Source organism: Peromyscus maniculatus, chromosome 23, assembly GCF_049852395.1.
Source record: "Peromyscus maniculatus bairdii isolate BWxNUB_F1_BW_parent chromosome 23, HU_Pman_BW_mat_3.1, whole genome shotgun sequence".
Taxonomy (NCBI): Eukaryota; Metazoa; Chordata; class Mammalia; order Rodentia; family Cricetidae; genus Peromyscus; species Peromyscus maniculatus.
Genome location: NC_134874.1, coordinates 25,316,269 through 25,325,447, shown reverse-complemented (window position 1 = coordinate 25,325,447; position 9,179 = coordinate 25,316,269).

Sequence of the window (9,179 nt, the reverse complement as noted above, 5' to 3'; positions counted from 1 at the left end):
ATTATGTGCTCTGACTATTCTCCAAAGTGGCCAATTCTTCCCTGGCTTTGCAGGGGATGTGATAATGACTGATTGGTAATATAACCATCAGCTGTTATTTGTCTAGGCAAAAAACACACTAACAGGCAGATAAAACAAAACTTGAAAATATCCTTGAAGAGAAATGGTTAATGAATTTAGACACACAAGTGAGCATGTCAGTTGTGCAACTGATTGGAATATATTGTTTTAATTGGTCTGTTGAATCAAAATTAGTATTGAACATTATGTAGAATACTGTAAGCACTTCCATCACCTTTTTTAAAATATCTAGATTCTTTATAGTATGACCCTTAAGCCCTGTCCCACGAGGTTCAGTATCCATGCACCAGGAGGAAAGAGATAGGTCAGGTCATTCTCTCTAATTTTATTATCATTATCTTACTTTATTTATTGAAATAAAAATACTTTATAATTGTGTGTGTGTGTGTGTGTGTGTGTGAATATGAATTCAGTGACCTTGAAGGTCAGACGAAGTCATCAGATCCCCTAGAGCTGGAGTTATAGACAGTTGTGAGCTGCCTGACATAAGTGTTGGGAACAAAACCCAGTTCCTTTGTAAGATCAGTATGTGCTCTTAACTCTGAGCCTCACTTTAGTCCTTATCCATCTTTTTTAAAAAAAGGTCTCATGTTGTCCAGGCTGGTCTCAGCTCCTTAGGTAGCCAAGGATGACCTGGAACTTATGATCCTTTTACGTGCACAAACTAGTGCTGAGATTATAGGCATTGTGTCCAGATATATCCTTCCTTATATAGACATCTGGCACATTGAATAAATGACAACTGTGGTGTGAATTTGGCCAACAAAATAGAATTGTCCTGGGGGAAAAGATCCAACTGAACCATTAGAGTTTCTAACACCTGCAGAGCAGCATGGAAAATAGAGAGCTACAAGTTGAAATAGACCAGAAAACAAATTACAGGGAGGCTCTAAGGTGCAGAAAGAATATTTCACCTGTGTTAGATTTTTTGTTGACATGACAAATTACCAACAGCCTAGAGATGGAAGGTACATGAGTGTGCATATGTGGGTGCATTTGGGTGTGCATGTGGAAGACAGAGGGGTGTGCATGTGGAAGACAGAGGCCAATGTTGTGATTCTTCCTCAGTTGCTCTCCACTTGTTTTTTTTTTTTTTTTTTTTTTTTTTTGGTTTTTTGAGACAGGGTTTCTCTGTGTAGCTTTGCGCCTTTCCTGGGACTCACTTGGTAGCCCAGGCTGGCCTCGAACTCACAGAGATCCGCCTGCCTCTGCCTCCCGAGTGCTGGGATTAAAGGCGTGCGCCACCACCGCCCGGCTCTCTCCACTTGTTTTTTGAAGCAGGATTTCTCACTGAAACTGGAGCTCACTAATTGGCTAGACTGGTTGGCCAGCAAATGCTAGAAATCTTTCTACCTTTACCTCCCTTGAACTGAAGTTACAGGGTTGTGCTTCATTGCCTGGCTTATTTTACATGGGTGCTGTTGATCTAAACCCAGGTCCTCATGCTTACCTGGCAAGCACTTTCTCCAATGAGCCATGCAATGTAGCACAACCCTGTAATTTCAGCCCCTCCTTGTAAACTTTGCAGTCTTAATTCCCTGTTATCCTTGGGTGATATGTATTTTTTCCCCAATGTTGTCATGCCGTCTAAGATGTGATTAAAACAAAATAGATGCTAATTAACATACAAAATTCTGTTTCATAGTCTCAGAGTGTTTTCTCCTTTTAAAAATTAAGAATTAACTTTTATCAAAGTGATGCATGGATCTAGTTTTTAAAACCAAACAGCACTAATGGACTTGTAATGAGGAGCTGTAGTCTGCCTCTGGGCTGCACACCCCACTCCCTAGCATGCTCTCTAGAGGAAATCACTCTACTATTTCAGCTATTTCTTCCAGTGTTTATCTCCCTATTTCTCAATAATATGTGTCACAAAACATTAAATGGATTTTTACTTTGGTCTCTGAATTGTTGCTATAGCCTCAAAGCTAAAAATAATAGGTGCTAACAACGCCCAGAGCCCGAAGAGAATTGACAAGATAATGAGACTCATCTCCCAAGGCCTTACAAACATACGATGGAAATAACAAGAATAAGATAATGCTTATATGGTATCCACCATGTTGCAGATCTTAGTCTAAAGGTCACAAGTTTATTATCATTTGACTATTGTAGTAACCCAATGAGGTAGGTGCTGAATTACAAACTCAACCATTTGAGGCCCACCAACAGCATAAAGATATTTATCTCTGGGACTGGGAATGTAGTTCAGCTGATAGAGTGCTTGCCTGGCAAGCACAAAGCATGGGATTCCATCCCAGAATCATATAAACCTGTTAATGTGCTGTATGTTTGTAATCTCAGCACTGGGTGGGGGGGAATGGGAAAGAACATGAGGAGTTCAAGGTCAATCTCAGCTGTATAAAATGTTTTAGTCTAGCCTGGACCACATGAAATCCTAACTCAACAAACAATAAGTAATCCATCAAGCAAAATAAACAACTCCCATGAAGGCCTTAGGAGCACCAAGAGAGATGGGTATGATGATGAACATCTGTAATTCAAGCACTTGGGAGGCTAAATGGGGCAATCATGACTATCAGGCTAGCCTGGGCTATATAAGACTCTTTCTCAAAGGAAGGAAGGAAAGAAAGGAGGGAGTAAGGGAGAGAGGGAAAAGGACACACAGAGAGAGACAGAGACAGAGACAGAGAGACAGAGAGATAGAGACAGAGAGAGAGGGAGAGAAAGAAAGAGAGGGGGAGAGAGTATAATCATGTGGTTAACATTCAGGGAAGCACAACATCATAAAGATATTTACCCTTGTGGTCTGAACCCCATTTCATGAAAAAAGTGGGAGCTGATGAAATAGGAAACATGTCTCACCCTTGCTCTGAGATCCTTGGTTGAGGCACAGCTGGAGACGGAGAAGGCGAAGGCCGTTCTTCAAGATCTGAGACTGAAGTTTTACAATGAAAAAAGGTGGGCTGGTCACATCAAACCTTTCTTAAAGTAACCAGGATGTTATGGGTTCTGACAGAGAGGTCATTAAGTGAGGAGGGGAAATGGAATTCACTATATCACAGCAGAAGGAGAAAATGAAGTGATGTCGTGTTTAGAGCCTGGTTCTTGGGCTGAGAGCCGAAACATCCTCAGAAGCATCCTGCTACCCCAGCTGACTAGCTGTGGAGCCTTTTCATTTACCAGCTTAAATATCTTCCGTTGTCTTTGTATGTGCATGCGTGGGTGTGTGCATGAGTGTGTGTGTGTGTGCGTGTGTGTGTGTGTGTGTTAAATGATGAACTTGTTCATTTTCAAGCTTCCTCCTTGTACATAAGCTTTCCTTCCCCCACTCCACCAATACAGCTATGTGTTAAAAAAAAATCAGTCATGAAAATTTATGTCATGGTGGCTGTCTAAATATGGCTGGCTCACTCATGGGACACACTTTTATTATGCTTGTATTTCCTCTCTTGGAAACCTGGCAGGGGAAGTAATTAGCTTACGTTTCACTTATGTTGTTGGCTACACACATATCTAAGTTTTACCTTGAGACCTGTTGGTTTTTTTTTTTTCCCCTGTGGATGATAATTTTCTCCCACGAAGCTCACACAGGTGAGATCTTTAAAGGGCCAAGTCTGTGGTTCCTGAGAGTTCTCGCTCCTGAAAGTTCTGTCCACCATGCTTGGTCTTTGGACCTGCTGCTCAGCAGTGACCCTGGAGTTTGCCTTGGTCAAGGTCTGATTTGGATTGAGTTTTACTTTCCTCGATTTTATCCTATCTTTCTCCTCTCTTCCCTTACCCCTTCCTTCCTTCCTTCCTTCCTTCCTTCCTTCCTTCCTTCCTTCCTTCCTTCCTTCCTTCCTTCCTTATGGCTTCTAAGGAAGGAACCTAAATGGCTTCTGGGAATATTCCTGAGAGCAGAAATGAGGGAATGAGAAATCAGAGTAAGAACGGAAGGGGGAAACAACACACAGATGCGTTATTGACTTCACTATTATTATAAGTCACTTGTGTTCGATTTTTACTATTTCATTATTTTTCTTTTTATTTATTCCTCTCTCATATACTACATCCTGACCACAGCTCACTCTCCTCCCAGCCCACCTGCACCTCCCCTCTTCCCCAGATTCACTGCTCCTCCATTTCCCTTCAGAAAAGAGCAGATCTATCAGGGATATCAACCAAACACAGCATAACAAGACACAGTAAGACTAGGCACCAACCCTCATATCAAGGCTGGATGAGGCAACCCAGTAGGAGAAAAAGGGTCCCAAGAGCAGGCAAAAGAGTCAGAGACACCCTGACTCCCACTATCTGGAGTCCCACAAAACCCCCAAACTAAACAATCACAGCATGTATGTGGAGGGCCTAGTGCAGACCCATGCAGGCTCCGTGATTGTGACTTCAGTCTCTGTGATCCCTATGAGCCCAGGTTAGTTTATTCTGTGAGTTTTCTTGTGGTGTCCTCAACCTCTCTGGCTCCTACAATCCTTCCTCCCCACCTTTTGCAGGTTCCCTGAGCTCCATCCATTTTAAAGAACATTCTTCGGAGTTGTGGAGGACAAAAGATAGGTAGAGGAAGGGGAGGAGGGAGAGTGAAGAGGGAGGAAGAAGAGGAGTGAGGAGAAGGCAGAGGAAAGGGAGGATGAGGAAAAAGAGGAGGAAAGAGGAGGATTACATTTATCATTTTATCAGCTTCATTTCACATTGATCAAGGGTGGTCTTAGGTCATATTCATGACCCTGTTCCATAGCTTGGCCCGAGTTCCTGTTCACTTTCTGCTTCCTGTGACTACCACCTATTTACCTCTTGCTCCACTATGCGTACCCCATCTTTGGTGCTCTCCAGACCTTCTGCAATCATTGCATCTCACACAGTCATCCTTTGGTGCTCCCCAGACCTTCTGCAATCATTGCATCACACATAGTCATCCTTTGGTGTTTCCCAGACCTTCTGCAATCATTGCATCTCACAGTCATCTTTTTGTGCTCCCCAGACCATTTGAAATCATTACCTCCCACACAGTCATCCTTTGTGCCTATGACAGATTATCTCCAGGACCCTTAAAGATACCTAAATTTGTGAATGACCAAATATTTTCTATAAATTGATATAATGTTTGCCTGTCACTTGATGATATCTTCCTTTTGATGTCAAATCATCTCTAGATGACTTATAATGCAATGTAAAATATTATTCTGCATTGTATAAGTAATAGTGAGCAAAATAGATGTGTATATGTTCCTTTGTGGTTACATATCCTTGGTGCTGCAGTTTCTGCTATATCAGAAACTAAGACTCTCCTAGGAGAATGAAGAGGCTACATCTTAAAAAACCCTGACATCATTATAATATCTCCTTCATTGTGATTTTTATCTCATTTTTTTGTGGGTATCATGGGAAGAAATACCCTAAAAGGAGAGCCAGTATATCAGGATCAGGGGAAGAGTCATCCTATAACTATACTATTTATCTCATAAATGTTTAAAACAATTTCAAGACATAATTAAGAACTCATTAGGTTGCCTCTTGCCTTTGGGAAGCCCAGTCCAATGTCTCTTTGGAGTGTTTCTTTTTCTGTGCTAAATAAATTTCTGCTTCAATTGTCTATGTCTCTTGACCTAATTCTTTCCTTCAGCAAGACAAGAACTGAGCAATTTCCTAGTAACAAACATACCATCTAGATCTCAGGCTCCCCTGGCATGGACTGGATTTAACAGTGGGATTCTGACTCCAGAGGCAGATCTGGATTCAGAGGGGATGCTGCATTTGATGGGCCATCCTCAATTTGGGGAAGTAAAGAGGTTAGACTCTGATGACAGATGGGGCCCAGAAGCCCATTTCCCTCTAGAAAGTCTTATGCAGCTCAATCAGGCATTGGACTTAACTACTGCAGTTGAGGATAACCTTGAATTTCTGATCATCATGTCTTTACTTCCTGAGTGCTGAGACTATAGGTGTGCACCATCACACCCAGTTTTATCCATTGTTGGGAACAGAATCCAGGGTTTTGTGCATGCCAGATGTCCATTTTTAATAGGCTAATTAAACAGGTGATGGTGAAAAGCAAATAGAAGATTTACTCAATGCAGTCTCATTGGGAACAGGAACAAAGGGGGTTCAGTCACACTCAAGTTCATCATTCAAGGTACTAATGAGGTTCAGGTTTAGTTAGAGCAACAAGTAGGCATAGCTGATGAGTTCTGGTCAAGGTGGGGTCCTGGCCATCAATGACTTGTCTACCTGCAAGGTGGTTTCCCAAGTTGTCAGAACTCTGGAATCGCCTCCTGTGAGACCAGGTCCTTCTCTGGTGGGGAATTTTCCTTCCTTCCAACATGACATTTCTAGGACAATTTTAATATGGGGAAGGGGTCCACTGTTTCAATCGTCTGATACCCAGAGAGAGAAGGGTCCATGTGTCTCTTCAGAATATCTTCATTCCTACCAGAATGGTTACCATTGGGCTAGTGACATTGCATGTGGTATCTTCAGGGGAGTAGGTCCCACTACCTTCAGGACTACTCAGAAATAAGAACAAGTTTATCGTGTAAAACGTTGTAGAACTTCTACACAGCTATGTACCATCTCACATGCTTTTAACTGTCCCTAACTCATTTGACATGCCTAATTATTAGAGTTTGTTTTCTGTGACTGTGATAAAACACTCTGATCAAAAGCAGCTTAGGGAAGAAAAGGGTTCATTTGGCTTATACTTCCAGGTCACAGTCCATCATTGCGGGGCATCAGGGCAGGAATTCAAGTAAGAACCTGAAGTAAAACCATGGAGAAACTCTGCTTACTGGCTCACTTTACAGGCTCATGCTCAATTTCCTTTCTTATACAGCCAAGGACCACCTGCCCAGGGAATGGTGTCGCCCACAGTGGACTTGGCCCTCTTACATCAGTTATCAATCAAGACAACCTCCCCACCCAAGAGACATACCTACAGGCTGATCTGTACTGGACAAGCCTTCAATGTAAACTTCCTTCTTAGGCGACTTTAGATTATGACAAGTTGTCAGTCAAAGCTAAGGAGCACAACTAGTTTTATATGATATAAACACCATGCGAACACTTGCTATGCTATCATGTTCAGGGAATGATGACAAGAAAAGTAGCCTGTGTAGCACCTCTGACGAGACCGCTCAGTGGTTAAGTATGCTTGCTGTTCTTCCAGAGGACCGGAGTTTAGTTCCCAGTGCCTACATTTGGCAACTCACAACTGCTTGTAACTCCAGCTCCAGGGAATCCAACACCACCTTCTGGCCTTTGTGAGCTCCTGCGTACAAATGCACAGAATGCCCCCCTCCTCCACCAACACATGATTATAAAGAGAATAAACATTTTTAAAAGACGTTCATTACAGATGCCAACATCTATATCCTAAGGATGCCTCAATTCTCTATTGGTTGAATCAGTGAATGCAAAGCTCTCGGACAGGGATGGGCAGCTGTGTGAACACAAGCTGCCTCCTTCCTGAGCTGAGATGCCCTCACTCACTCTCAGGATGCCGATAACCCCATTGAATGTTGTTTCTGACCCACCCCTCCTTCCAGCCCCCATCTCCACTTCATGTTGATCTGAAGGGTAATTTTCTTGTCAACTGTATAATTAATGGGCCGCATACTACAGTGGCTCTCTGTTCTGCATCTTGGAGATATATTTCAAAATGAGTAGCTGTTTAACCAATCACTCAGTGGATGTCTCCCTCGTCGGTGTTCCTGTCACTCAGTGTTTTCACACATTGGGTTGGAAGCAGGCAGAATCAATTTGGGCATTTGCTCGGCCTCCCAGTGAAAGTGGCCGCGAATTAGAAATTCTTAGAATATCAGAACTTGTCGCCTGTTAGCGCTGAGTGGTATGTGGACTGCCCTTGCAATCTCCTTGGCCCTGAGTGCTCCAGCAACTCTGACAGTGCCTGCCACTTCCAATAAAGGAGTAAGAGGTTTTCTGCAGTGGCTTTAAGATAATGTCTTGTACAGCCTACATGCCTGCTTTTTTTTCTTTTTCTGCAAATCAGAGCATTTATTTTGCCATTTCCCCACACAGAGGCTCAAAAAAGTGGTCTGAAAAGAGAATTGCAATATTACAGCCCTCTGAATGTGAGAATAAAGAGGGTACACATTTTTTTGTAACCAAGTCCTGTTTTTTTTGTTTTTTTTTTTTTTTTTTTTTTTTTTTTTGAGACAGGGTTTCTCTGTGTAGCTTTGTGCCTTTCCTGGATCTTGCTCTGTAGACCAGGCTGGCCTCGAACTCACAAAGATCCGCCTGGCTCTGCCTCCCAAGTGCTGGGATTAAAGGCATGCACCACCACTGCCCAGTGGTACTGCTTTTTTTTTAAATTTAGTTTTTGGAGAGAGAGAGAGAGAGAGAGAGAGAGAGAGAGAGAGAGAGAGAGAGAAAGTGTATGTGTATGTGTATGTGTACATGTATACAGAGGCTTGTGTAGACTAGAATGGGAGATTCTGAGATGCTCAGTATGGGTACTGGGACTTGAACTAGCTCTTAACTGCTGAGCCATTTCAGAGGAGTGCTCCAAAGGTACCTTCTAGCGGAAGAGAATTTTGCTAGAAGCTTCATAATATGGGCATTATAGTTTGATGTAAAATATCTCCCACAGGCTCTTGTGTTGAACACTTTGTCCTCTGTGGGTAGTGGTGTTTTGGGAGGATGTGGAAGCCAGAAGGTGGTGTCTAGTTGGAAACAAGGGGTTGCCCATGGGGGCTGCCCTACGGGTTATACCCTTGATGATTCTGATCTGAAATTTCTGCTTCTGCCAAGGTATGAGCCAAGCAGCCTCAAACTTCATTTTCCCTGTGTACCTGCTCTATGCTCCATTATTTCCCTGCCATGATGGACTGTGCATCTTCAAACTGTGATCCCAAATAAATCCTCTCTTAAGTTGTTTCTGTCAGGTCTTTGCAACTAGAGAAAAAGCAATAACAGGGTGGGCAATTAACAAAGGAATTGGGAAGACCCGCTACATTGTTGCCATCAGCCACTCCAGTTGACCATGGTCCCTACCTCATGAAGAGACAGAAACAAACGTAGAAAGTGGTTGGTGCTGTCTTTGACCTTTGACCTATCTTAGATGGCCCCTGCAGCAGCCCTGTACCTATTGTTGATCTCCTAAATCTCTGTGGGGTTCCCTGAGG